This window comes from Nycticebus coucang, chromosome 5 (assembly GCF_027406575.1).
Source record: "Nycticebus coucang isolate mNycCou1 chromosome 5, mNycCou1.pri, whole genome shotgun sequence".
Taxonomy (NCBI): Eukaryota; Metazoa; Chordata; class Mammalia; order Primates; family Lorisidae; genus Nycticebus; species Nycticebus coucang.
This window is the reverse complement of record NC_069784.1, coordinates 96,194,621-96,221,422: the sequence shown is the minus strand read 5'-3', so window position 1 is coordinate 96,221,422 and position 26,802 is coordinate 96,194,621. Positions and strand designations below refer to the sequence as shown.

The 26,802-nt window shown below is 38.8% G+C and overlaps 2 pseudogenes across 1 annotated transcript; one reads left to right on the top strand and one right to left on the bottom strand.

Annotated features, from left to right (window-relative positions):
- Window positions 1-11,714: 11,714 nt before the first annotated feature.
- On the bottom strand, window positions 11,715-12,749 carry LOC128585988 (procathepsin L-like; annotated as a pseudogene).
- A 756-nt stretch (window positions 12,750-13,505) lies between these two features.
- Window positions 13,506-15,203, top strand: LOC128585989 (cyclin-C-like; annotated as a pseudogene). The gene has a single exon (XR_008380162.1). The product of XR_008380162.1 is annotated as a cyclin-C-like (transcript).
- Window positions 15,204-26,802: the final 11,599 nt, after the last annotated feature.

Below are 26,802 nucleotides of genomic sequence, written 5' to 3'. Positions count from 1 at the left end.
AACTTGTATACCAAAATCACCTGACTGAATTTTATACTTTAAAAGAGTGAACTGAAGTTACATGAATTATATGAATTAAAATATTAATATTTTAAATTAGCAAAAAAACAACTAACAGAGAAGTTTCTTCCAGTGTCTTTTTGTCATCTTTTGGAGTTGTGATTATATTGTGTTCATCTGCCTAAAATTTTAAAAGTACTGCACCTTATTACAAACTCATCAGAAACATAATCCTAATGCTATACAATATTCCACTGAGATCATCTTCTGCAATAATAAAGGTGTCTGTTACTCAGTGCTTAATAGGAGGTAAGCATTGTCTTAATGGCTTCATATGTATTATCTAATTTAATACTGACAACTTTATGGGCTAGGTGATTTTACGCTCACATTTCACACAGAAAGAAACCAAGGTTTAATTAATTTTATGGCTAGTGAGTGGTGGAGCCAGTTGTGTTGTTTTACATTTATTTCTAGTTTTCCACTATTATAAATAACAAGAACTGTCCTCAATTTGGGATGACCATGCTTCTTCTGTCTATGGAAAAGTTCTGGCTTAACTAATAACTGCAGATCAGAACCAACAGTGCCTCAAAAGGCACTAAAATAATTTAGAGAGCAAAGCCTCTGTCTTAGGATCCGAGTCATCTTTGGTGTCACTTAATCTCCCCTTGACCTGCTGGGTGAACATGAATGCGGCCACTGCCTGACAGGCCCAGTGGTCCCTGTCTGCTTCTTTCCCCTTTAACTGAGTCCCTGCCTGGTCCTTCTGGGGATTCCCAGCCTGCTGGTTTTTCTCAACCCTTTGCTGGCTAACCCTATACTGTAAGGCAGACCCACGCAGATAGCTAAACTTTCAGGTCCTAGAAATCGTAAACTAATTAGATTGATCATGAAAAAGGAGGAGTCAAGTCCTCTATGTCTTAACCATGTGAAAGAGAGAAAATTAACCTCTCTGAGTCTGTTTTGTTATCTCTAAAGGATGATAATGATCCTCTTGTATACTTCACAGGGTTGTTTTAAGGTTCAGCTATGATAAGGTAAGTGCTTCGTAAACTTCAAGGGCTATAAAACTGAAGTATTGCATTGGCATCACAGGCACGTTCCAAAGCACTGAGGGCCCCTGGCAGCAGCCACAGAACTGATACAGCCTTGGAAGGCAACCAAGGTGGAGGAGGCCACCTGGGTTATGGTATGATTATAAATTGGTGTACTCAAATTTATTGTGCTACAGTATGGCCTGCTTCCAACTTCCTGTACAAAGGACTGACCAGGAAACCAGGCCACAGACACTTCTTATTCAGCATTCTCTACGTGGATCTCATTGTCTCTTCTTCCCTTGCCCCCTCTCTGTTTCCTGTCATAGTGAAGGGCACCACTACGTGCACAGTTATCAGTCAGAAATCTGGCGATCATCCTTGATTCCCAGTGGTCCAAGCTAAAACTTCCAAGAGTCTGTTTCTCACTCTTCCCAGCCTCACACACAAACTGATCCACGGGCTTGGCTCCCAAACTCATACCCCACCACCCCTGGCCTTGGTTAACGCCCTCCTAGGGTCCACCGTAGTCTTCCATGCTCTCCAATTCTGCAATCTCTAAGACCTGAATGATACTTCTAAAATGCAAATATAATTCTCTTTTCACTGCTTTCCAATGGATAAGTCTATAAAGATTTAGGATAGCACACAAGGCCCTTCATACTCCCCTCCTGGCCCCTGCTCCATTTCCAAATGCCCCTTACTCTTAACAAAGGGACAACTATAGATCACTTTTGGAATACACCAGGCACTTCCATACATCGCTAATTTTCCAAATATTTTTTTTTTTTTATTAAATCAGAAATAGGTAGTTCATATATACATTAATGCATTTATGGGGTACAATGTGCTGATTTCTTTTTTTTTTTTTTGGCCAGGGCTGGTTTGAACCCGCCACCTCTGGCATATGGGACCGGCACCCTACTCCTTGAGCCACAGGCGCCGCCCCTGATTTCATATACAATTTGGAATGCTTACATTGTACTGGTTAATATATCCCTCCCCTCATTTACTTAATTATTGTGTTAAGACATTTATACTCTGACATGTACCCTTGCAATATGCACCATAGGTGTGATCCCACCATTCACCCTCCCTCGATATGACCTCCCCCTCCCTTCTTGTCCCCCACTCCTTTCTTCATCTTGGGCCATAGTTGTGATCTATTCTTCATATGAAAGTGTGAGTGATTATAAATTGGTTTCATAATAGTACTGAGTACATTGGATACTTTTTCCTACATTCTTGAGGTACTCTATTAAGTACGATATGTTCTAGCTCCATCCATATAAACATTAAAGAGGTAAAGTCTCCATCTTTTTTAAGGCTGCATAATATTCCATGGTATACATATACCACAATTTATTTAAAAGTTTAAATCTTTTATCCAGAGAGAGTCAATTGTTGTTAATGATGAAAGGCGTGGGTCCAGTTTCAGTCTTCTACAGGTCACCAGCTAGTTCTCCCAGTATTGTGGTATTAATTGTGGTGTTAATAATATACCACAATTTATTAATCCATTTATGGGTCAATGGGCACTTGAGATTCTTCCATGACTTAGCTATTATTAATTGAGTTTCAATGAACAATCTGGTGCAAATATCTCTGTTATAAAGTGATTTTTGGTCTTTTGGATATACTCCTAGTAGAGGAATTGCAGGATCGAATGGCAGGTCTACTTTTAGAACCCTGAATATTCTCCATATTTCTTTCCAAAGGGGACATATTAGCTTGCATTCCCACCAGCAGTGCAGTGTTCCCTTTTCTCCATATCCACGCCAATATCTGTAGTTTTGGGATTTTGTTCTGTGAGCCACTCTTACTGGAGTTAGATGATATCTCAAAGTACTTTTGATTTGCATTTCTCAGATGATTAAAGATGATGAGCATTTTTTCATGTGTCTGTAGGCCATACACCTATCTTCTTAAGAGAAGCTTCTGTTCAAGTCCCTTGCCCACAATGAAATGGGATAACTTGTTCTTTTCTTATTAATAAGTTTGAGTTCTCTGTGGATTCTGGTTATCAAACCTTTGTCAGAAACGTCACCTGCAAATATTCTCTCCCATTCTGAGGGCTATCTGCTTGCTTTACTTACTGTGTTCTTGGCTGTGCAGAAGTAGTTTGATCAGATCCCAGTAATGTATTTTTGGTGTTGCTTCAATTACCCCAGGGGTCTTCCTCACAAAGTATTCTCCCAGGCCAATTTCCTCAAGTGTTTCTCCTGCACTCTCTCCAAGAATCTTTATAGTTTCATGTCTTAAGTTTAAATCTTTTATCCAGGGAGAGTCAATTGTTGTTAATGATGAAAGGTGTGGGTCCAGTTTCAGTCTTCTACAGGTCACCAGCTAGTTCTCCCAGCACCATTTGTAAAATAGGGAATCTTTCCCCCAATTATATTTTTGATAGGCTTATCAAAGATCAAATGACAATAAGTGTCTGGCTTCATCTCTTGGTTCTCAATTCTGTTCCATACATCTACCTCTCTATTTTTGTGCCACTACCATGCTGTTTTGATCATTATAGATTTATAGTATAGATTGAAGTCTGGTAATGTGATTCCTAGTGCTCCCTAAGGCTAAAAATTTCTTCTTGTCCTCCTTAATCCTCGTCTGCCTTGAGAGAGTCTTCTTACCTTCGAGATCCAGTCATTAACACTTTTACAAAGTCTTCCACAGGCAGCTGGGCACCATGGGCATTTATCACCTGGTAATGCTCTTATTGATTTTCCTATTTTTTCTCCTTCATTAGACTGGCATTTGTAATTAAATCTGACCCTATTCTTGATGTTTGACTACTAACAGTTTTCAGCCCACCCCCAACTACTCTTTTCCCTTCTGCCCCCACATCTGGACAAGCCAACAAAAAAAGCCTGTGTTCTCCCTCCTGTGGAGCTGATGGGAAATTCAATCTCTCCATGTCCTGGCCCTGAACAGGGAACCCTCACCTGGGCCCCACCTCCTAACCACTATAGAGCCCCCAAGACACTCTCTTTTCCTTGCTCTCTTAAGCCTTGAGCTTGGGAAATATGACCTGCTTACAGGTAGAAACACTCATTAGGTGAGTAACAAACCTTGAGCTTGGGAAATATGACCTGCTTACAGGTAGAAACACTCATTAGGTGAGTAACAAACCTTTCATACCCTCCTGGTGTGTGTGTGGCATCATCAGTCTTGACACCTGAATCAAATTTTGTGTGGGCATCTATATCACTTCTAAAGGGTAATCAGAATAGGATTTTTAGGCACATGGGCTGTATCTTATTTATTTCCCTTTCCTTGGTGCTGCAACATGACCCTCCATGAATAAATAAATGGTTATTGAAGAAACTATATTTAAATAGTTTTGGAATGTGACAATTCAATTTTATGTGAGCCATTTTATGGAGTTAATAGTTTATTTTTGACCAGTTTAAATGTGGCCGGGGGTGGGGGGGAATGCACACCATCAGAAATATTTTTTAAAAAGTAAAACTTATAAATCATTTGAAACACTAAAAAGTGTCTATCTAAAAATTAAAAGATCATCAAAGGATTTGAGTAGATATTTCTCAAAACAATATAGACAAATGGTCAATAAGCATATGAAAAAATGCTCAACATTATTAGTCATTAGGATAAAAATCAAAACCACAATGAAACACCATTTCACATGCACTGGATGGCTACAAACAAAAAAGGTAGATAACAGTAAATATTGAGGCGATATGGAGAAATTGCAACCATCATTCACTGCTGATAGGAATTTAAAATGACATGGCAATTTTGGAAAACAGTTTGGCAGCTCCTCAAAAAGCTAAATATAAGTTCCCATATGACACAGCAATTCCACTTCAAGAGAAAAGAAACCATATGTCCATACAAAAACTTGCGCATGAATGTTCACACAGCATTCTTCATGATAGCCCCAAAGTGAAACAATCTAAATTTCCATCAACTGATGAAAGCAGAAACAAAATGCGGTATATTCATACAATGGAATATTATTCAGCCATAAAAAGAGATGAGGTCTTGATTCATGTTACAACATAGATGAATCTTGAAAAAGTTACTCAAGGGTGGCGCCTGTGGCTCAGTCGGTAAGGCGCCAGACCCCATATACCGAGGGTGACGGGTTCAAACCCGGCCCCGGCCAAACTGCAACCAAAAAATAGCTGGGCGTTGTGGCGGGCGCCTGTAGTCTCAGCTACTCGGGAGGCTAAGGCAAGAGAATCGCTTAAGTCCAGGAGTTGGAGGTTGCTGTGAGCTGTGTGAGGCCACGGCACTCTACTGAGGGCCATAAAGTGAGACTCTGTCTTTACAAAAAAAAAAAGAAAAAGTTACTCAAAGGAGGGGGGTGGGGCCTTGGTGTGTGTCACACTTTATGGGGGTGAGACATGATTGCAAGAGGGACTTTACCTAACAATTGCAATCAGTGTAACCTGGTTTATTGTACCCTCAATGAATCCCCAACAATAAAAAAAAAAAAAAGAAAAAGTTACTCAAAGTGAGAGAGGCTACACAAAGAGGGCCATACATGCTTTAGGTGATTCCATTTATATAAAAGAATCCCAAATAGGCAAAACCATAGAGATTCAAAGCAGATTAATGGTTGCCAGTGGATAGGGGCAGAGCAAGGAAGGAGTGACTGCTAATGAGAATAGAGTTTATTTGTGGGGGGTGGGGCAAGTTCTGGAATTAGATGGTGGTTATTAGATTGCATGATTTTGTGAATACACAAAAATCCACTGCATCACACATTTTTAAAAAGTGGATTTTATGGTCTATGAATTATATTTCAGTTAAAAAATTGATTTAAGGGCCAGGCACAGTGGCTCATGCCTATAATCCCAGCGCTTGGGAGGCCGAGGCTGGTAGATGGCCTCAGCTCACAGGTTCAAGACCAGCCTGAGCCAGAGCGAGACCTTGTCTCTACAAAATAGCCGGGCATCGTGGCAGGTACCTGTAGTTCCAGCTACTTGGGAGGCTGAGGCAAGAGAATCACTTAAGCCCAGGAGTTTGAGGTTGCTGTGAGCTATGATGCTGTGGCACTCTACCAGGGACAACAAAGTAAGACTCTGTCTCAAAAAAAATTTTTTGATTTAAATATGTTTAAATCGTATTTAGGGACCCCCTAAGTAGAAATAGCTTTTGCCTTGCACAGTTTATAACCCAACACAAAGAGACAGATTTCACGGGTATGAATATGTGCAAAGATTTTTTTTTTAAGCTAAACAAATAGTAAAAGTCCTTTTTAAGTGAAAGTCGAGCCAGGAATGGTGGTGCATGCTCTAGTCTCAGCTAGGTGGGGGCTGAGGTGGGAGGCTTGCTCAAGCCCAGGTGTTCAAGGCTGCAGGGCGCTAAGATCGGGAGTCAGCCTGGAGGGATAAAGCAATTAACTGCCCATCTTAACTTCAGCATATCAGTTTTGTAAAGTGGATATTAAAACCTTCCACTGTTGGCAGGAAGGAGCAGCAAGCCAGACAGAGATAGCTTACTATACTGGCTTGATGTTCTGTCTGACTGTTGGCTGGAAAGGCCTGTTAGAAATGGCAGTCTTGCTCTCCAGAACATCTCAGACCAAAAGATAAAGAATTACAGCCCCTGACTGCAGCATTATTTGCCCATCACTTCTCTGCATCCCACTTCTTCATTGGTTTAAGGAAGGATTGGTGGTGGCAGCAATGAATTATAGATGTGAATTTATTTGGTTTTAATCACAGTAATTGAAGGGCCTGTGTGGTGGCTCTCAATGCTTTGAGAGGCTGAGTGGGGAGATGTCTTTAGCCCAGAGTTTGAGGCTGCAGTGAGCTATGCTTGCACTACTGCACTCCAGCTTGGACGACAGAACAAGGCCTTGTCTCTAAAATACTAAAAATCAAAATAATTAGAAGTTATGAGGAAGAAGACAATATTTCCCACTTTGCTTAAACATACCAGGGCCTAAGGAATCGCACTCACAACAGAATTAAAATTAAAACTAAAAACAAATAAAACAAATCATATAAGTCATTTCCTATTCCATTTCTAATGACTGTCCAATATTAGAAAATAATTATACCCAGATATAACGGAATACCTATCATAGAGCCTTTAAAATTATAAATACATAGATTATGTTTAAACAGGGAATGAGACTTATAATCTGGTATGTGAAAAATAGAATATACGATTGAATATTGCAAGCTGGGCAAGGTGGCTCATGCCTGGAATCCTAGTGGTTGGGGAGGCTGAGGCTGGGAGACTGCTTGAGCACAGGAATTCAAGACAAGCCTGAGCAACATAATGAAGCCCTGTCTCTACAAAAACCAGAAAAATTAGCTGGGCATAGTGGTGCGCACTTGTAGTACCAGTACTCAGGAGACTGAGGCAGGAGGATCGCTTGAGCCCAGGACTTGGAAGTTGCTGTGAGCTATGATGACACCACTGCACTCCAACCCAGGCAACAAAATGAGACCCTGTCTCAAACTAAATAAATAACTAAATTACAATTTCTAGTGTGAAAATATGTATTAATACAAATGAGGATTTATTTATTTATTCATTCATTTTAGAGATGGGGTCTCTGTTCTTGCTTAGGCTGGTCTTAAACTCCTGAGCTCAAGCAATCCACCCCCCCATGGCCTCCCATTGTGATGAATAAGAATTTAAAGTACTATGCAAAATGACAATAGTTATATTGGAATGGTAGATTCAAGGATATTTTTCTCTGTCCTCAAATCTCTGTAAGGGCCCATATATAGAAGCAGCATTGTGATCACTGTCCTTTGTTATGTTTTGTGTTCTATTGTTAAAGAATCACGTCTGGACTCTGATCAATGGAAACATCTCATGCAGCAACATTCCCATGGCAATCTGTTCATTTTCCACATGATGCTAAAGTGGTTGGACTAAGAATTTCTCTGTATTTATGTCACATTCCTATCTGCATGTCAATGTCGGCCCTGGAGTGATTCAGAACAGGGCAGTCCTCATTTCTAAACCCAGGACAGAGGGTAGATCAGAGCAAGTGCTTGGAGATCTCTCCAGAGTTCTCATTCTGATAATCAGTAGTGTTTTCTGAGAACCTTACATTTCTTCTTCTGCTCATGAAGCTTCTATTTCTCACAAAGTAATTTATTCATTCATTTTTTCCCCCAATATAAGCCCTGTGCCAGAAAAACTGGTTGATGCTGAGGATAGAAATAGGAAAATATATAGTCTCTACCCTCAATGAGCAGTTAGTAATTTTTTTGCTTTTCTTTGCAAAAATTGTCTTTTCTCTATCCCACACAAACAGGTCTTCCATAGGTGGCCTGGATTCTGTGTCTATCCCTTTTCAATCTTTTTTGAGACCTTAAATATCTTTCTCAATTCAGTTTCTATCTTTTCCATACATTCCCTTAAGAAAAATAGTGTGATTATCTTAAGTCTTAAAAATGGACTACAGTCAATTTTCTAAAAGAATAAGATTCAGTTTCTCTTTAGAGCATTGCCTGTCCCGTGGGCCCTGCTTCTGGGTATAATAAGTAACAGCTGCCAGCGATCTGAATCAAAAGTGTCAGAGTGGAAACCAATTAAACTAGAGAGAGGAAATGGAAAAAGGAGACTGCTTTACTCTAAAACCTATTAAACCTTCAATGGCCAGAAAACTAAAAATATTATCTTGATTTTTTAAAAATGATTTAGACATCACCTGGATGAAAGTCATTATATGTATGACTTCCATCAATTTGAAACAGGACCATTTAGGGACATAGGAGGTCTCCACCTGCTTTCTTTCCACTATAAACAAAATTCAGGAATTATACAATTTTTAACAGTTAAAAAAATACATATACAGCAAACATATAGATATGGTCTTATTATTTTGCTATGGTCTAAAACTACCAAGACATCATCAAAATAATTTTTTAAAAACTTTTCTCTAGGACTTCTAAACAATCTGAAAAGGTATTTCTTATAATGAAAATATTCAGCTCCATATACCAAGAAATAGCTTTCATAGAGAAATATGAATTCCCCAAATTACCCTTATTTGCCTCCTTCCCTGCAGCTGAATCAGTCACATGCTTTTCCATAGTACATTAAATTGCTGCATCCCTGACACTGCCAAAGCAATTTGCATAGTGACTCAAACATGACAATCTGTTCATCAATGGGTAAGGCACTTACCCTTTGGATTGGGGAAACCCAAAGACTTAGTGCCGATTTATTACTACATGGTAATATAATTTAGAATATAAGTTCTATATTCCACATAATCAGATTATTTATGTCCCTGGAAATTCAATGTTTTTTAAATTCTTTTTTTAGAGTGGCAAAATACACATTACATAAAATTTACCATTTTAGTCATTTTGAAGTGTACAGCTCCGTGGCATTAAGTATATTCACACTGTTATGCAACCGTCACCACTATCCATCTCCAGAATTTTTTCATCTCCCTAAACCAAAACTCTGTACCCATTAAATACTAACTCCCCATCCTATACGCCCTCCAGCCCCTGGAAATCACGATTGTACCTTCTGTCTCTATGAATTTGAGTTCTATAGGAACCTCATATAAATGGGTTTCTACAGTATTTGTCTTTTTGTGACTGGATTATTTCACTGATGTCTTCAAGGTTTATGTTTGTATGGTGTGTGTAAAAACTTCCTTTTTAAGGCTGAATAATATATTGCAGGTGAATAATGCTTTGTTGATCATTTATCTGTCAAGGGACACTGAGATTGGTTACACATTTTTACTATTATAAATAATATTGCTATGAACACAGGTGTACAAATAGGAAATACAGTTTTTAGTAAGCACAAGGCTGCAGCACTGACTGAAGCTCTCTTACTGCTTCCTTCCTTTTCATTTCCTGGGTCATTAAGCTTCGATTACAGGTGATGACTAGCGTGAATACCAAGTTCAAACTGCAGGTGGCAGCAAATATCCATTAACTAGACATAACACTTGGCAAAAGCATAGCTGTTTTTCACGGTGATAAATTTTGCCTCTGGAATAGAATAACCATTTTTCTCTAGGTCTCTTGTGTTCAATGTAAAGAACATCTGAAGCATTTGTTTGTGTTTAACTAATAATGAGTACTATGTCCTTGACACCCCCCCTTCATTGGTATGCAACTCTAAATTATGAAATATAAAGGAGTAATTCAGTGGAATCACTGAGTGCTTGAAATTCTTTTGCTCAGAGCTTTCACAACCTTGCTTAAAATATCTCAACCAGCATTCTTCCCCCTTCCTTGTTGTTTTTGTTGTTGTTTTGTTTGCTTCCTACCTAAAACTGGGCAGGAGACAAAAGGTGGGGCAGACATACTGTAACCACATAGGTGGAGACTACCAGAAAAATAAAAGCCACATGTTAATAAGCACTACAACGTAGAAAAAGGAGGCTGAGGCCAGGCGTGGTGGCTCACGCCTGTAATCCTAGCACTCTGGGACGCTGAGACAGGTGGATTGCCTGAGCTAGGAGTTTGGAACCAGTTGGAGCAAGAATGAGCCCTATCTCTACTAAAAATAGAAAAATTAGCTGGGCATGGTGGTGTGTGCCTATAGTCCCAGCTACTCAGAAGCTGAGGCAGGAGGATTTCTCCAGCCCAGGAGTTTGAGCTGGGCTAGGCTGAGGCCATGGCACTCTAGCCTGGGCAACAGAGTGAGACTGTGTCTCAAAAAATAAAAAATAAGTAAATAAATACCCAGATTTACATTTTCAGGGTTCTTCACCTACATTAAAAACTCTGATACTTATATTATGACATCTAATCTAGCTCTTAGGGTTAAGAATTGGCAAAAAAGAACTGGTGCAGTTATTTGCTTATAGTAAACAATAATCTGCTCTGCTGGAGAAACCCTGTATTCTCATCCAGGGGATGAAATCTGCAGCTACCAGGATGAAATCACTTTTGCCCTACCCAGACAAAATAGAACCAGGAAGGCTCATGCTTGCATGTCTGAGATAATAACTATTTCCAAGAGCTTTCTAAAAACCCTTTCCTGTCCTTCATGTGTCTTCTGCTTTGATAAGGGTTATCTCCAGACATTCTTTAGTACTCAGCAATTCAGGTAAAACAGTCTCAGAATAACACTTGCCCAGTAACAGCATCTCTACCAATGAACTGGCAACAGCTCTGCCTTTGAACCCCAGGAACCAATAAACTCTCTGTTTCTAAGCAGCTATGTAAATCTCTTTTTTTGCTACTATAACTGCCTCTTACCCCTTCCTCACCACAATGCACTGGTAGCTTGTCATTTCATGCATTCTGGATTAGAATCTCTAGTTTTATTCCTGAGTAAATCTAATATATTTAAGATAATTTTCTCTAGTGCATTTTTCTTAGGTTGACAAAGATAATATCAATAAATATGGATATTTTGTTTTAAAACTTAACAATCCCATGACAACCTAGGGAACAAAAGAACACAGTAACTGTGACAAATGTTTGACAGACTGAGGTCATGTAGAAATTATTCCTATATGCAGTTTAGACAATTCTTTGGATATTAAGTTTTATTTAAACAGATAAAAATGTATAAATCCTCTTAAAAACAAAAATCCAAAGTCTGTAAATGAATCAATAATACAAATATGATTATAGCAGTAATTAAAATAGAGGTAACATTTTACCAGTGTACAAATAGCACGTAAGTAGAATCACACTTGGATCTTCAGTGATTCAAGTGTGTATCCCACACAGTTGGGGCTGGTCAGTTTTGAGATAAAGTTGCTCCTCTGCACACGCTGTCCCCAGTCAAGTGTTTCCTCATCACTGTCTGTCAGCTCACACGGTGGGATAGCTGGCTGCTGTAGTGATTCCACAGTGATTTCTTTGGTCTTTGGCCATCTTTATGTAACCACTTATGCCCCATGCTTCACCCCAGCTGTTCTTCACCAGCCAATACTTACAGTTATCCAATTCTGCTTTTTCATATCCATAGCTGACCACCAGACCACCATGATCCACATCTTCACTGCAGCAATTTGGCTCAAAATAAATGCCATATTTATAGAACTAGAAGGAAAGACTCATGGCCTGAATCGGTACCAACAGAGATGGGACCCACAGTTGCTATTGCCTCCATCAGGGCCTTCTCCTCCTTAGGGACATCCATGAAGCCAGTGTCATTAGCAACAGAATACTCAGGATTCGTCCTTTGCATCATAGGGATAGGATTCCTCAGAGTCCAGGCCTCCGTTTTCCTTAATATACTGGAAGGCATAGTCCGTTAGGCCACCATTGCCTTGAGGCCTAGAGCAGTCCACCAGGTTCTGCTCACCCACTGAGATAAGTTTGCTAGTTTTCCAGAACATCTGTCCTTCAAGCGCACCAGTCGCACTAAAAGCCCAACAAGAACCCCTGACCCTGATTCTTCGCAGGAGTCACACAGCCTTGCTCTCTCCAGTCCACAGACTTGCAGACCTCAAGAAATGAAGGCCCTTGGAACACTTTCCCTTTCTGTGCTTCTGGTTTCAAGAGCCGTTCATCACCTGCCTGAATTCTTCATTGCTTATGTCTTCAAAGGCGTTCACTGCCATGGTGAAGCCAAGGCTCCCTTGGCTGTGTTCCTAACTGTGCTGTTCATTTTCGTGTTCTCCCACACTGCTCTCCTCCATCCTTCTTCATTCATGCCGTATAGTCTTCTGTGTTTTGCCCTCCACTGGTACCAGTGTGCATCTACACTGCCATCAAATGCTGAAGCAGCTCTGGTTATTCCCACACAAAGCGCAGCCAGCATGAGTAAAAGATTCATGTTTCAAAAACCCACTCACAGCTGCACACGCGCACTCTGCGGACACAGGTCCAGGCTGCTGAGGTCGGCTGTTCTGGCCTGTTTATACGTTTTAATGCTTACTACAAATTAAGCGATAGTTCCTATTCATTGACTCTTATTCTAACTTTAAGATAACAGATTTATCCCCCCCAATTTGATACTCCTGTGAGAGCTGTGAATATCATTTTGGAAAAAGTTATTCCCCATTACCAATGTCTCTCTTCTTCCTGAGTCTTTCCCATTAACCACAACTTCTCAGAGAATTTTTTTTTGGTGTGAATACATCAGAACTTGTGTAAGTTGACCACCCAAAGGACTGTAACGAACTGCTCAACATACAGAGGTGGTAACACCAGGAATTAGGTCTACTGTACTGATATGTACATGTGGTACATGTCCAGTCTATGAAAATTAGGTCAACTTAGAGAGGTGGTCAGTATAGGGCGGTTCTACTATATTTGTATTTACAAAGTTTTAGCACTCAGAAATTCACCTTTGCTCCCCAACACTTTTTATGCCTTATGATTTTATTTATTGTTGTGACAACTTTGTATCATATCAGGTAATTACGATGAGTCCATTTTAGCAATGAGAAAACTGAGACACAAAAAGGCAAAGTTATTTGCCAAAGTCTACGTAGTTATTTAGTTTCAAAATTAAAATTACAGGTCGCCGCCGCGGAGTGGAGCCGAGCTGATTTGATCTGGGAGCGCGGTTACCGGACGGGCTGTGTCTATGGTCGCTCCGCGGGCCGCTCCGCCGGCTGGTGCTCTTTTATCAGGGCAAGCTGTGTTCCATGGCGGGGAACTTTTGGCAGAGCTCCCACTATTTGCAATGGATTTTGGATAAACAGGATCTGTGGAAGGAGCGCCAAAAGGACTTAAAGTTTCTCTCAGAAGAAGAATATTGGAAATTACAAATATTTTTTACAAATGTTATCCAAGCATTAGGTGAACATCTTAAATTAAGACAACAGGTTATCGCCACTGCTACAGTCTATTTCAAGAGATTCTATGCCAGGTATTCTCTGAAAAGTATAGATCCTGTATTAATGGCTCCTACATGTGTGTTTTTGGCATCCAAAGTAGAGGAATTTGGAGTAGTCTCAAATACAAGATTGATTTCTGCTGCTACTTCTGTATTAAAAACTAGATTTTCATATGCCTTTCCAAAGGAATTTCCTCATAGGATGAACCATATATTAGAATGTGAATTCTATCTTTTAGAACTAATGGATTGTTGCTTGATAGTGTATCATCCTTATAGACCTTTGCTCCAGTATGTGCAGGACATGGGCCAAGAAGACAGGTTGCTTCCCCTTGCATGGAGGATAGTGAATGATACCTACAGAACGGATCTTTGCCTACTGTATCCTCCTTTCATGACAGCTTTAGTTTGTCTACATGTAGCCTGTGTTGTACAGCAGAAAGATGCCAGACAGTGGTTTGCTGAGCTTTCTGTGGATATGGAAAAGATTTTGGAAATAATCAGGGTTATTTTAAAACTATATGAGCAGTGGAAGAATTTTGATGAGAGAAAAGAGATGGCAACTATTCTTAGTAAGATGCTGAAACCAAAACCACCTCCAAACAGTGAAGGAGAGCAGGGTCCAAATGGAAGTCAGAACTCTAGCTACAGCCAATCTTAAAACATTCCAAAGAATTCCATAGTGGACTACTTGGAAATAAACCATTGGACAGATTTCAGTAATGTCTTCGATGGAACACAAATGAAAATGAATAGCTTGTTTCTGTCAAGCATATTGGGAAGTGATTTTATTTTTGCAAAATAAGTTTGATTTGATTCTGATACATAACTGATTAAAAATCTCTTGACTATAGAAGTTTGGAAAGGTTCTAAGGGGACCTACAGATAGACATTCATAGACATTTCAAAATTAATAGCTTTTGATTAGCATAATATTACTTAGTTTGGATAATAGAAATTGCAGCTTTTTATTAAGCCAGGAAACATGGAACATAATTTGTTTAAAATGTTCTTTGGTCATGGAAGGACCAAAAAAGGACATAAAAAGTCAGTATATGAGGGTTTTCTCCCCCTCAATAGGTTTAACTTTAAAATATTTAAGGAATCAAGTCTTACAAAATCCTGGAAGATTTTGGTAATGATGTTGATAATTTCAGGGAAATTAATCAAGTACCTATTGATTTTAAAGTATTTATTATTCAGTAGTTCTGGTATCTTGCCATGGAAGATACTGGCCCCAGCCTAGCAGAAAAGTGCAATATGTATAGCATACTTTTACATTTTAAAAGTAATACTCCATAACCATTTTGACATGCTGGGCAAACTTAAAAAGGAAAAAACTACATGAAGTTATCTGTAATTATTTCACAGTTAATCAGGCATTTTGAAAGATTAATTAACACTAAAGTTGAAATTTGGTAAAATTTTAATGTTAATTTTTACTGTGAAAAAAAAATTTTTTTTTTTTTTTCATTTTTATGGGCATATACTACCATGCCTGGCTAATTTCTGTGTTTTTTTTTTTTTTTTTTTTTGTACAAATTTTTTTTTTTTTTTATTGTTGGGGATTCATTGAGGGTACAATAAGCCAGTTACACTGATTACAATTGTTAGGTAAAGTCCCTCTTGCAATCATGTCTTGCCCCCAGAAAGTGTGACACACACTAAGGCCCCACCCCCCTTCCTCCATCCCTCTTTCTGCTTCCCCCCCCATAACCTTAATTGTCATTAATTGTCCTCATATCAAGATTGAGTACATAGGATTCATGCTTCTCCATTCTTGTGATGCTTTACTAAGAATAATGTCTTCCACTTCCATCCAGGTTAATACGAAGGATGTAAAGTCTCCATTTTTTTTTAATGGCTGAATAGTATTCCATGGTATACATATACCACAGCTTGTTAATCCATTCCTGGGTTGGTGGGCATTTAGGCTGTTTCCACATTTTGGCAATGGTAAATTGAGCTGCAATAAACAGTCTAGTACAAGTGTCCTTATGATAAAAGGATTTCTTTCCTTCTGGGTAGATGCCCAGTAATGGGATTGCAGGATCAAATGGGAGGTCTAACTTGAGTGCTTTGAGGTTTCTCCATACTTCCTTCGAGAAAGGTTGTACTAGTTTGCAGTCCCACCAGCAGTGTAAAAGTGTTCCCTTCTCTCCACATCCACGCCAGCATCTGCAGTTTTGAGATTTTGTGATGTGGGCCATTCTCACTGGGGTTAGATGATATCTCAGGGATGTTTTGATTTGCATTTCTCTAATATATAGAGATGATGAACATTTTTTCATGTGTTTGTTAGCCATTCATCTGTCGTCTTTAGAGAAAGTTCTATTCATGTCTCTTGCCCATTGATATAAGGGATTGTTGCCTTTTTTCATGTGGATTAATTTGAGTTCTCTATAGATCCTGGTTATCAAGCTTTTGTCTGATTGAAAATATGCAAATATCCTTTCCCATTATGTGGGTTGTCTCTTTGCTTTGGTTATTGTCTCCTCAGCTGTACAGAAGCTTTTCAGTTTAATGAAGTCCCATTTGTTTATTTTTGTTGTTGTTGCAATTGCCATGGCAGTCTTCTTCATGAAGTCTTCCCCCAGGCCAATATCTTCCAGTGTTATTCCTACGCTTTCTTTGAGGATTTTTATTGTTTCATGCCTTAAATTTAAGTCCTTTATCCATCTTGAGTCAATTTTTGTGAGTGGGGAAAGGTGTGGGTCCAGTTTCAGTCTTTTACATGTAGACATCCAGTTCTCCCAACACCATTTATTGAATAGGGAGTCTTTCCCCCAAGGTAAGTTCTTGTTTGCTTTATCGAAGATGAGGTGGTTGTAAGATGTTAGTTTCATTTCTTGGTGTTCAATTTGATTTCAAGTGTCTATGTCTCTGTTTTTGTGCCAGTACCATGCTGTCTTGACCACTATGGCTTTGTAGTACAGACTAAAATCTGGTATGCTGATGTCCCCAGCTTTATTTTTGTTACAGAGAACTGCCTTAGCTATACGGGGTTTTTTCCGGTTCCATACAAAACGCAGAATCATTTTTTCCAAATCTTGAAAGTACGATGTAGGTACTTTGATAGGAATGGCATTGAATAGGTAGATTGCTTTGGGAAGTATAGACATTTTGACAATTTTGATTCTTCCCATCCATGAGCATGGTATGTTCTTCCATTTGTTAATATCCTCTGCTATTTCCTTTCTGAGGATTTCATAGTTTTCTTTATAGAGGTCCTTCACCTCCTTCGTTAGGTATATTCCTAGGTATTTCATTTTCTTTGAGACTATGCTGAAGGGAGTTGTGTCCTTAATTAGCTTCTCATCTTGACTGTTATTGGTGTATACAAAGGCTACTGACTTGTGGACATTGATTTTATATCCTGAAACATTACTGTATTTTTTGATGACTTCTAGGAGTCTTGTGGTTGAGTCTTTGGGGTTCTCTAAGTATAAGATCATGTCGTCAGCAAAGAGGGAGAGTTTGACCTCCTCTGCTCCCATTTGGATTCCCTTTATTTCCTTGTCTTGCCTAATTGTATTGGCTAGAACTTCCAGCACTACGTTGAATAGTAAAGGTGACAGAGGACAACCTTGTCTGGTTCCAGTTCTAAGAGGAAAAGCTTTCAGTTTTACTCCATTCAGTAAAATATTGGCTGTGGGTTTGTCATAGATAGCTTCAATCAGTTTTAGAAATGTGCCACCTATGCCTATACTCTTCAGTGTTCTAATTAGAAAAGGATGCTGGATTTTATCAAATGCTTTTTCTGCATCTATTGAGAGGATCATGTGATCTTTATTTTTGCCTCTGTTAATATGGTGGATAACGTTTATAGACTTGCATATGTTAAACCAGCCTTGCATCCCTGGGATGAAGCCCACTTGATCATGATGAATGACTTTTTTGATGATAAGCTGTAATCTATTGGCTAGGATTTTGTTGAGAATTTTTCCATCTATGTTCATGAGTGAGATTGGTCTGAAATTCTCCTTTTTGTTTGGGTCTTTTCCTGGTTTTGGTATCAGGGTGATGTTTGCTTCATAGAAAGTGTTGGGGAAGATTCCTTCTTCCTCAGTTTTTTGGAATAATTTCTGCAGTACAGGAATAAGCTCTTCCTTGAAGGTTTGATAGAATTCTGGAGTGAAGCCATCTGGACCAGGGCATTTTTTAGTTGGAAGCTTTTTTATTGTTTCTTTGATCTCAGTGCTTGAAATTGGTCTGTTCGGGAGCTCTATTTCTTCCTGGCTGAGTCTAGGGAGAGGGTGTGATTCCAAATATTGATCCATTTCCTTCACATTGTCAAATTTCTGGGCATAGAGTTTCTGGTAGTATTCAGAGATGATCTCTTGTATCTCTGTAGGATCAGTTGTTATTTCCCCTTTATCGTTTCTGATTGAGGTTACTAGAGATTTTACTTTTCTATTTCTAGTTAGTCTGGCCAATGGTTTATCTATTTTATTTATTTGTTCAAAAAACCACCTCCTTGTTTCATTAATTTTCTGAATGATTCTTTTGTTTTCAATTTCATTGATCTCTGATTTGATTTTGGATATTTCTTTTCTTCTACTGAGTTTAGGCTTAGATTGTTCTTCTTTTTCCAATTCCATAAGATCTCTTGTGAGATTGTTGATGTGCTCTCTTTCTGTTTTTCGAATGTAGGCATCTAAAGCGATGAATTTTCCTCTCAAAACTGCTTTTGCAGTATCCCACAGGTTTTGGTAGCTTGTGTCTTCATTGTTGTTATGCTCAAGGAAGTTAATGATTTCCTCTTTTATTTCTTCCTGCACCCATCTGTTATTCAACACAAGATTGTTTAATTTCCATGCCTTTGGGTGGGGTCCAAATTTTTTGTTAGAGTTGAGTTCTACCTTTAGTGCCTTATGGTCTGAAAAGATACAAGGTAAAATTTCAATTCTTTTGATTCTGTTGATCTTTGTTTTGTGTCCCAGAATATGATCAATTTTGGAGAATGTTCCATGGGGTGATGAGAAGAATGTATATTCTTTATCTTTGGGGTGGAGTGTTCTATATGCATCTATCAAGCATAGTTGTTCTAGGGTCTCATTTAAATCTCTTATATCTTTGTTTAATTTCTGTTTAGAGGATCTGTCCAGCTCTGTAAGAGATGTGTTAAAGTCCCCTGTTATGATGGTATTATCAGATATCATATTGCTCAGACTGAGTAAGGTCTGCTTCAAGAATCTGGGAGCATTTAAATTGGGTGCATAAATATTTAGAATTGAAATGTCTTCTTGTTGTAGTTTTCCCTTGACCAATATAAAGTGACCATCTTTGTCTTTTTTGACTTTAGCTGCTTTAAATCCACATGTATCTGAAAATAAGATTGCAACTCCTCTTTTCTTCTGAATTCCATTTGCCTGAAAAATTGTCTTCCAACCCTTGACTCGGAGCTTTAATTTGTCTTTTGAAGCCAGGTGTGTTTCTTGCAGACAGCAAATGGATGGCTTGTGTTTTTTAATCCAGTCAGCCAATCTATGTCTCTTCAGTGGGGAATTCCAGCCATTAACATTTATGGAGATAATTGATAAGTGTGGTAGTATTCTATTCGTCTTATTTGGTGAGAGTCCATTGCTTAGTTTTATCTTTTGCATCAGTGGAGGTTAGGTTCTGTCCTTTGATTTCTGAGTTCTTACTTTGCTGCTGATCCATTGTGGTGGTCAGTGTGCAGAACAGATTGAAGTATTTCCTGTAGAGCTGGTCTTGTTGTGGCGAATTTCCTCAATGTTTGTATATCCGTAAATGATTTGATTTCTCCGTCAATTTTGAAGCTTAGCTTAGCAGGGTACAGAATTCTGGGCTGAAAATTGTTCTGTTTAAGTAGATTAAAGGTAGATGACCATTGTCTTCTTGCTTGGAAAGTTTCATTAGAGAAGTCTGAGGTCACTCTGATGGATTTGCCCCTGTAGGTCAACTGGCGCTTAGTCCTGGCAGCTTGCAGAATCTTTTCTTTTGTCTTGACTTTGGACAGGTTCATCACAATGTGTCTTGGAGAAGCTCGGTTAGAGTTGAGGCGACCTGGGGTCCGATATCCCTCTGAAAGCAGTGTGTCAGAATCTTTGGTGATGTTTGGGAAATTTTCTTTTATAATATTCTCTAGTATGGCTTCCATTCCTCTGGGGCATTCTTCTTCCCCTTCTGGAATTCCTATAACTCGTATGTTGGATCGCTTCATAAAGTCCCATAATTCTGACAGTGAACGTTCTGCTTTCTCTCTCTTCTTTTCTGCCTCTTTTACTGTCTGAGTTATCTCAAGAACTTTGTCTTCTACCTCTGGAATTCTTTCTTCTGCATGGTCTAACCTGTTGCTGATACTTTCCATTGCATCTCTAAGTTCCCTGATTGACTGTTTCATTTCCTTCAGCTCTGCTTTATCCTTTTAATATTCTTCATATCGTTCATCTCTTATTTGATTCTGTTTTTGGATTTCCTTTTGGTTATTTTCCACTTTATTAGCAGTTTCCTTCATTGTTTCCATCATTTCTTTCATTGTTTTCAACATGTGTATTCTAAATTCCCTTTCTGTCATTCCTAACATTTCTGTATGGGTGGAATCCTCTGCAGTAGCTACCTCATGGTCCCTTGGCGGGGTTGTTCTGGACTGGTTCTTCATGTTGCCTGGAGTTTTCTGCTGATTCTTCCTCATGAGTGATTTCTTTTATCTGTTTCCTTGCCCTAATTTTCTTTTCACTTCCTCTTGCTCTTTATGTTCTTGTGCCTGTGGACTAAGGGTTACAGGACCAGAAGGGTGAGAAGGTTGAAGAGCAAAAAAGGGATGAAAGAAAGGAGGACCGAGTGATAAGAAAAAAAAGAAAGATATAGAAAGGAGAGGGGGTGGGGATAAGGAATTTTGACAAAAAGAAGAGAGGTACAGAAAGAGGGAGACAGGGCAATATAGGTGTACAGTAGGGTACTTTGACACAACCTTAAAAAACCCCACCTTCTGGGGGTGCCCAGTTGGGTGGTTCTCTTAAGGTCAGCAGCTCTTTGCTAACCTGATCACAGTACCCCACCTCCACCAAGTAGAGAGGAAAGACAAAAATGCTATAAATCAAACCAAAACAAGCAAACAGAAAACTTTACGGTGATACAATTGGGTGAAAAACCAAATGATAGCGGTAGAAACACTAGCAAAAATGAAGTTGTAGTTATTAAAAAAGGCAATGGGAAATTATAATTAAACTAGAAAAATTGAGAAAGAAAAAGGATCTGTATGGAAAAGATTGAAATTAAAATACAAAAGAACATCAAGAACGTCAAAATAAACAAACAAACAAAAAAAAACAACCAAACAAAAAAAAATAAAAAAAAATACACAACCAAAAACAAAGCAGTTTGTATATGTTATTGAATATTGTCTGGGCAACACGTGGTCTTCTGGGGTATGAGATGTTAGTCACAGTTCTGATACGACTGGAGGCTGCTGATTTCTCAAACCCCAGCAGGTAGACACCCTAAATCTCTCTTCAGCCCACTTAAAAGGCACTTTGAACTTGTAAACTTGCTGAGCAGAAGCTTTCCCAGCTTTCTCGCTGGAATCACTGCTGAAGTGGCTATCCGCTTACCCAGTGTGCCAAAACCGGTCTCACTCTGCCCCTGAGGATTAGGGCTGCAAGGCGGCTCAGACCCCACCCTTAGGCTACTTGGTTGCTGGGTTACAAGCTCCCACCCGTTTCTAGCTCTGCGACCCTGAGGGCAGAGCTTGCCGGGGCAGATCACTGACAATGGTTCCATGTGACCCACTGCCAAACACTATTAGGTCTGTCTGGCTCAGCGGCTCAGACTGGGGCCCTAGACAACGGCCAAAGTTCTCCGCACTCCCGCTCAGGCCTTCCCCAGGGCAGTTCAACTCAGTGCCAAGTCCAAGGACATCAAAACAGTTCACAGGTAAGGCCTTTCTGGTTTGCAGTCTCGCTGCTACTGAACTTACAGTTGTGGGCGGGTTTAGACGGATTGAACACATGGGACCACTTGCCGGTTTTCCACTGTTTTAGTCCTCCTCTTGGGGTCCAGAAGTCTCTCGCTGACTCCCTGTATCCTCATAGGAGTGATGATAGGCAGTTCCCACCAGCCAGAGATGCCTGGAGTCCTATCTCCCCAGACTCACGGTGCCCAGATGCAAGGAAGCTGTTACTCGGCTGCCATCTTGCTCCGCCCCCCTACTGTGAAAAATTTTTTAACAAGATATACACACCCTATTTTAATTTTGTGTTTTAGTGTGGATTTAAAAATTTACTATAGGTATCCTGAGCCAGGAACTCAATCAGGTTTCAGGCCAGTTTGATACTGGCTGTTCTCAATTCTCATGTGAGCGTAGGACTTCATACTAATTGTTACTTCAGTGGGACTGTGCTGTCTGTGGAACTTAATAAATTAATCATTTTCTTCAGACTTGAAGGAGAGTGATAAAAAAAATTGGAGTCATAGGATATTTATGTACAATTTCAGGATTAAAATTTTTTTAATAAATCAGTTGTGGACAATGGGTTATTAAATGTTGACTTCCTAGTATAAAACTGCAAAAATAAGAGTAAGTTCTCCAGCAAAAAAAAAAAAAAATTAAAATTACAGCCAAGTAATTAAGTAGATAGACTGCGTTTACTCTCAATAATTCATATGACCTCCAATTATAAAAGTTAAGTTAATAGCCTAAGGGGATAACCAGTACTTGCCCTTTCAAAATCATAAGACTATGAAAGCAGATGAGAAGACAAAAGGTTCCACTCCAATAGCTTAGACAAATTATCATTTAATATGTTCTCTTTTTGACTAAGTCAGTTTTTTTATTAGCATTTCTCTTCCTGATAGTATCCAATTCACAAATGACAGTTTTTAAAAAGCATGCCAAAAATCCCAAATAATTCTATGACCTTAAACAGTGATGCAGGTTGTTTAAATATGGAATTGGTAACTTACTGACATTCAGCTCTTCATGTCTGATTTTTTTTTTTTTTTTTTGAGACAGAGTCTCACCATGTCACCCTCGGTAGAGTGCTGTCGCATCACAGCTCACAGCAACCTCAAACTCTTGGGCTCAAGCGATTCTCCTGCCTCAAGCCTCCTAAGCAGCTGGGACCACTGGCACCTGCCACAATGCCCAGCTACTTTTTGTTGTCATTGTTGGTTAGCTGGCCTGGGCCAGGCTCGAACACACCACCTCTGGTGTATGTGGCTGGCGCTGTAACCACTGTGCTAGGGGCACCAAGCGTTCATGTCTGATATTTTTAGATTAGTTACAAATAGTTAATTGATTAATTAAAACTAACGCTTGCCAACTAATCTATTATGCACCTTGGTAATAAATGTAGTTGGCATTTGCTGTCAAAGTATAGAAGATAATAAATTTCTAACAAAACAATTTTTAACCTAAAATTCTGTATCCTGCTAATCTAAGTTTCAGAATTGATGGAGAAATCAAATCTTTTGTGGATATACAAGCTTACTGACTATACCTGTTTGTAATCCATGTATTCTTTAAATAAACTTTTAGAATAATTTCTGATTTATGGAAAAACTGTGAAGATAGTACAGACAGTTCCCATATATCCCACACCCAGTTTCCCCTATAACATTTTATATTAGTATGACATGCAATTTACTAAAGTCCATACTTTATTCAGTTTCCCCTAGTTTTAACATACGGTCCTCTTTTCTGTTCCAGAGTGCCATCTAAAATTAGTCATTATGTCTTATAAGACTTTTCTTTCTTTTTTCTCTTAAATGTTTAGTTTTTATTATTTTTTTATTACTGTTAAATCATAGCTATGTACATTAATGCGATCATGGGGCACCATACACTGGTTTTATAAACAGTTTGACACATTTTCATCACACTGGTTAACATAGCCTTCCTGGCATTTTCTTAGTTATTGTGTGAAGACAAATATATTCTACATTTACTAAGTTTCACATGTACCCTTGTAAGATGCAACGCAGGTGTAATCCCACCAATCACCCTCCCTCCCCCCATGCTCTCCCCTCCCTCTCCTCCTTTTTCCCCCTTCCCCATATTCTTAGGTTATAACTGAGTTTTAGCTTTCATATGAAAGCCATAAATTAGTTTCATAGTAGGGCTGAGTACATTGGATACTTTTTCTTCCATTCTTGAGATACTTTACTAAGAAAAATATGTTCCAGCTCCATCCATGTAAACATGAAAGAGGTAAAGTCTCCATCTTTCATTAAGGCTGCATAATATTCCATGGTGTGCATATACCACAGTTTATTAATCTATTCGTGGATCGATGGGCACTTGGGCTTTTTCCATGACTTAGCAATTATGAATTGGGCTGGTACAAATCTTTGTTATAATGTGATTTTTGGTCTTCTGGGTATATACCCAGTAGAGGAATTATAGGATTGAATGGCAGATCTATTTTTAGATTTCTAAGTGTTCTCCAAACATCTTTCCAAAAGGAATGTTTTAATTTGCATTCCCAACAGCAGTGTTGAAGTGATCCCTTTTATCCACATCTGCGCCAACATCTCTGGTCTTGGGATTTTGTAATATGGGCTAATCTTACTGGAGTTAGATGGTATCTCAAGGTAGTTTTGATTTGCATTTCTCTGATGATTAAACATAATGAGCACTTTTTCATATGTCTGTAGGCTATGCACCTATCTTCTTCAGAGAAGTTTCTCTTCAAGTCCCTTGCCCAGCCTGCAATGGGATCACTTGTTCTTTTCTTGCTTATACGTTTGGGTTCTCTGTGGATTCTGGTTGTTAAACCTTTGTCGGAGACATAACCTGCAAATATCTTCTCCCATTCTAAGGGTTGTCTGCTTGCTTTACTTACTGTGTTCCTGGCTGTGCAGAAGCTTTTTTTGTGTGTGTGTGTGGTTTTTTTTGGCTGGAGCTGTGTTTGAACACGCCACCTCCGGCATATGGGACTGGTGCCCTACTCATTGAGCCATAGGCACCACCCGGCTGTGCAGAAGCTTTTTAGTTTGATCAAGTCCCAGTAGTGTATTTTTGAAGCTGCTTCAATTGCCTAGGGGGTCCTCCTCATGAAATACTCAACCAGACCAATTTCTTCAAGGCTTTTCCCTGCACTCTCTTCTAGTATTTTTATGGTTTCATGTCTTAAGTTTAAATCTTCAATCCAGTGAGAGTCTATCTTAGTTAATGGTGAAAGGTATGGGTCCAGTTTCAGTCTTCTACAGGTTACCAGCCAGTTCACCCAGCACCATTTGTTAAATAGGGAATCTTTTCCCCACTGAACATATTTAATTGGCTTGTCAAAGATTAGATAATGGTAAGTAGCTGGATTCATCTCTTGGTTCTCTATTCTGTTCCAGACATCTACTTCTCTCTTTTTGTGCCAATACCATGCTGTTTTGATCACTTTCGATTTATGGTATAGTCTGAGGTCTGGTAGTGTGATTCCTCCTGCTTTGTTTTTATTTCTGAGTAATGTCTTGGCTATTTGAGGTTTTTTTCTGATTCCATATAAAACGAAGTATTATTTTTTCAATATCTTTGAAGTATGACAGTGGAGCTTTAATAGGGATTGCATTAAAATTGTATATTGCTTTGGGTAGTATGGACATTTTAAGAATGTTGATTATTCCCAGCCATGAGCATGGTATGTTTTTCCATTTGTTAACTTTTTCAGCTATTTCTTTTCTTAAGGAGTTTCATAGTTCTCTTTATAGAGATCTTTCACGTCCTTTGTTAGATGAGCTCCCAAACATTTCATCTTCTTTGCCACTACTGTGAACGGAATAGTGTCCTTAACTGTTTTTTCAGCTTGACTATTGTTGGTATATATAAAGGCTACCGATTTATGAATGTTGATTTTGTAACCTGAGACACTGCTGTATTCCTTGATCACTTCTAAGAGTTTTGTAGTAGAATCCCTGGTGTTTTCCAGATATAAAATCATATCATCTGCAAAGAGCAAAAGTTTGATCTCTTCTGACCCTATATGGATACCCTTGATCACCTTTTCTTTCCTAATTGCAGTGGCTAAAACTTCCATTACAATGTTAAAGAGCAGTGGAGACAATGGGCAGCCTTGTCTGGTTCCTGATCTGAGTGGAAATGATTTCAGTTTAACTCCATTCAATATGATATTGGCTGTGGGTTTGCTGTAGAAGGCCTCTATCAGTTTAAGAAATGTCCCTTCTATACCGATTTTCGTAAGTGTTCTGATCATAAAGGGATGCTGGATATTATCAAAAGCTTTTTCTGCATCAATTGAGAGAATCATATGGTCTTTGTTTAATTTTTTATGTGCTGAATTATACTTATAGATTTACATATATTGAACCAGCCTTGAGACCCTGGGATAAAACCAACCTGGTCATGATGTATAATTTGTTTGATGTGTTGCTGGATTCTGTTTGTTAGGATCTTGTTAAATATTTTTGCATCTATATTCATTAGTGATATCGGTCTATAATTTTCTTTTCTTGTTGGGTCTTTTCCTGGTTTCGGGATCAGGGTGATGTTTGCTTCATAGAATGTGTTGGGTAGTCTTCCTTCTTTTTCTACCTTTTGGAACAGGTTGAGTAATATAGGTACTAGTTCCTCTTTAAAGGTTTGGTAGAATTCTGACGTGAAGCCATCTGGTCCTGGGGTTTTCTTTTTAGGGAGATCTCGTATGGTTGATGCTATTTCAGACAGAACTTGATATTGGCCTGTTCAACATTTCCACTTGATTCTGGTTAAGTCTTGGAAGGTGACATGCTTCCAAGTATTGGTCAATTTCCTTCAGATTTTCATATTTCTGAGAATAAAGTTTCTTGTAATATTCATTAAGAATTTTTTGAATTTCTGAGGAGTCTGCTGTTATTTCGTCTTTGTTGTTTCTGATTGATGAATTTAGAGATTTTACTCTTTTTTTCCTGGTTAGGTTAGCCAAAGGTTTTATCTATTTTATTGACCTTTTCAAAAAACCAACTTTTGGATTTATTGATCTGTTGTATAATTCTTCTGTTTTCAATTTCATTTAATTCTGCTCTCATTTTGGTTATTTCTTTTGTTGTACTGGGTTTGGGGTTGGAATGTTCTTCCTTTTCCAGTTGCTTG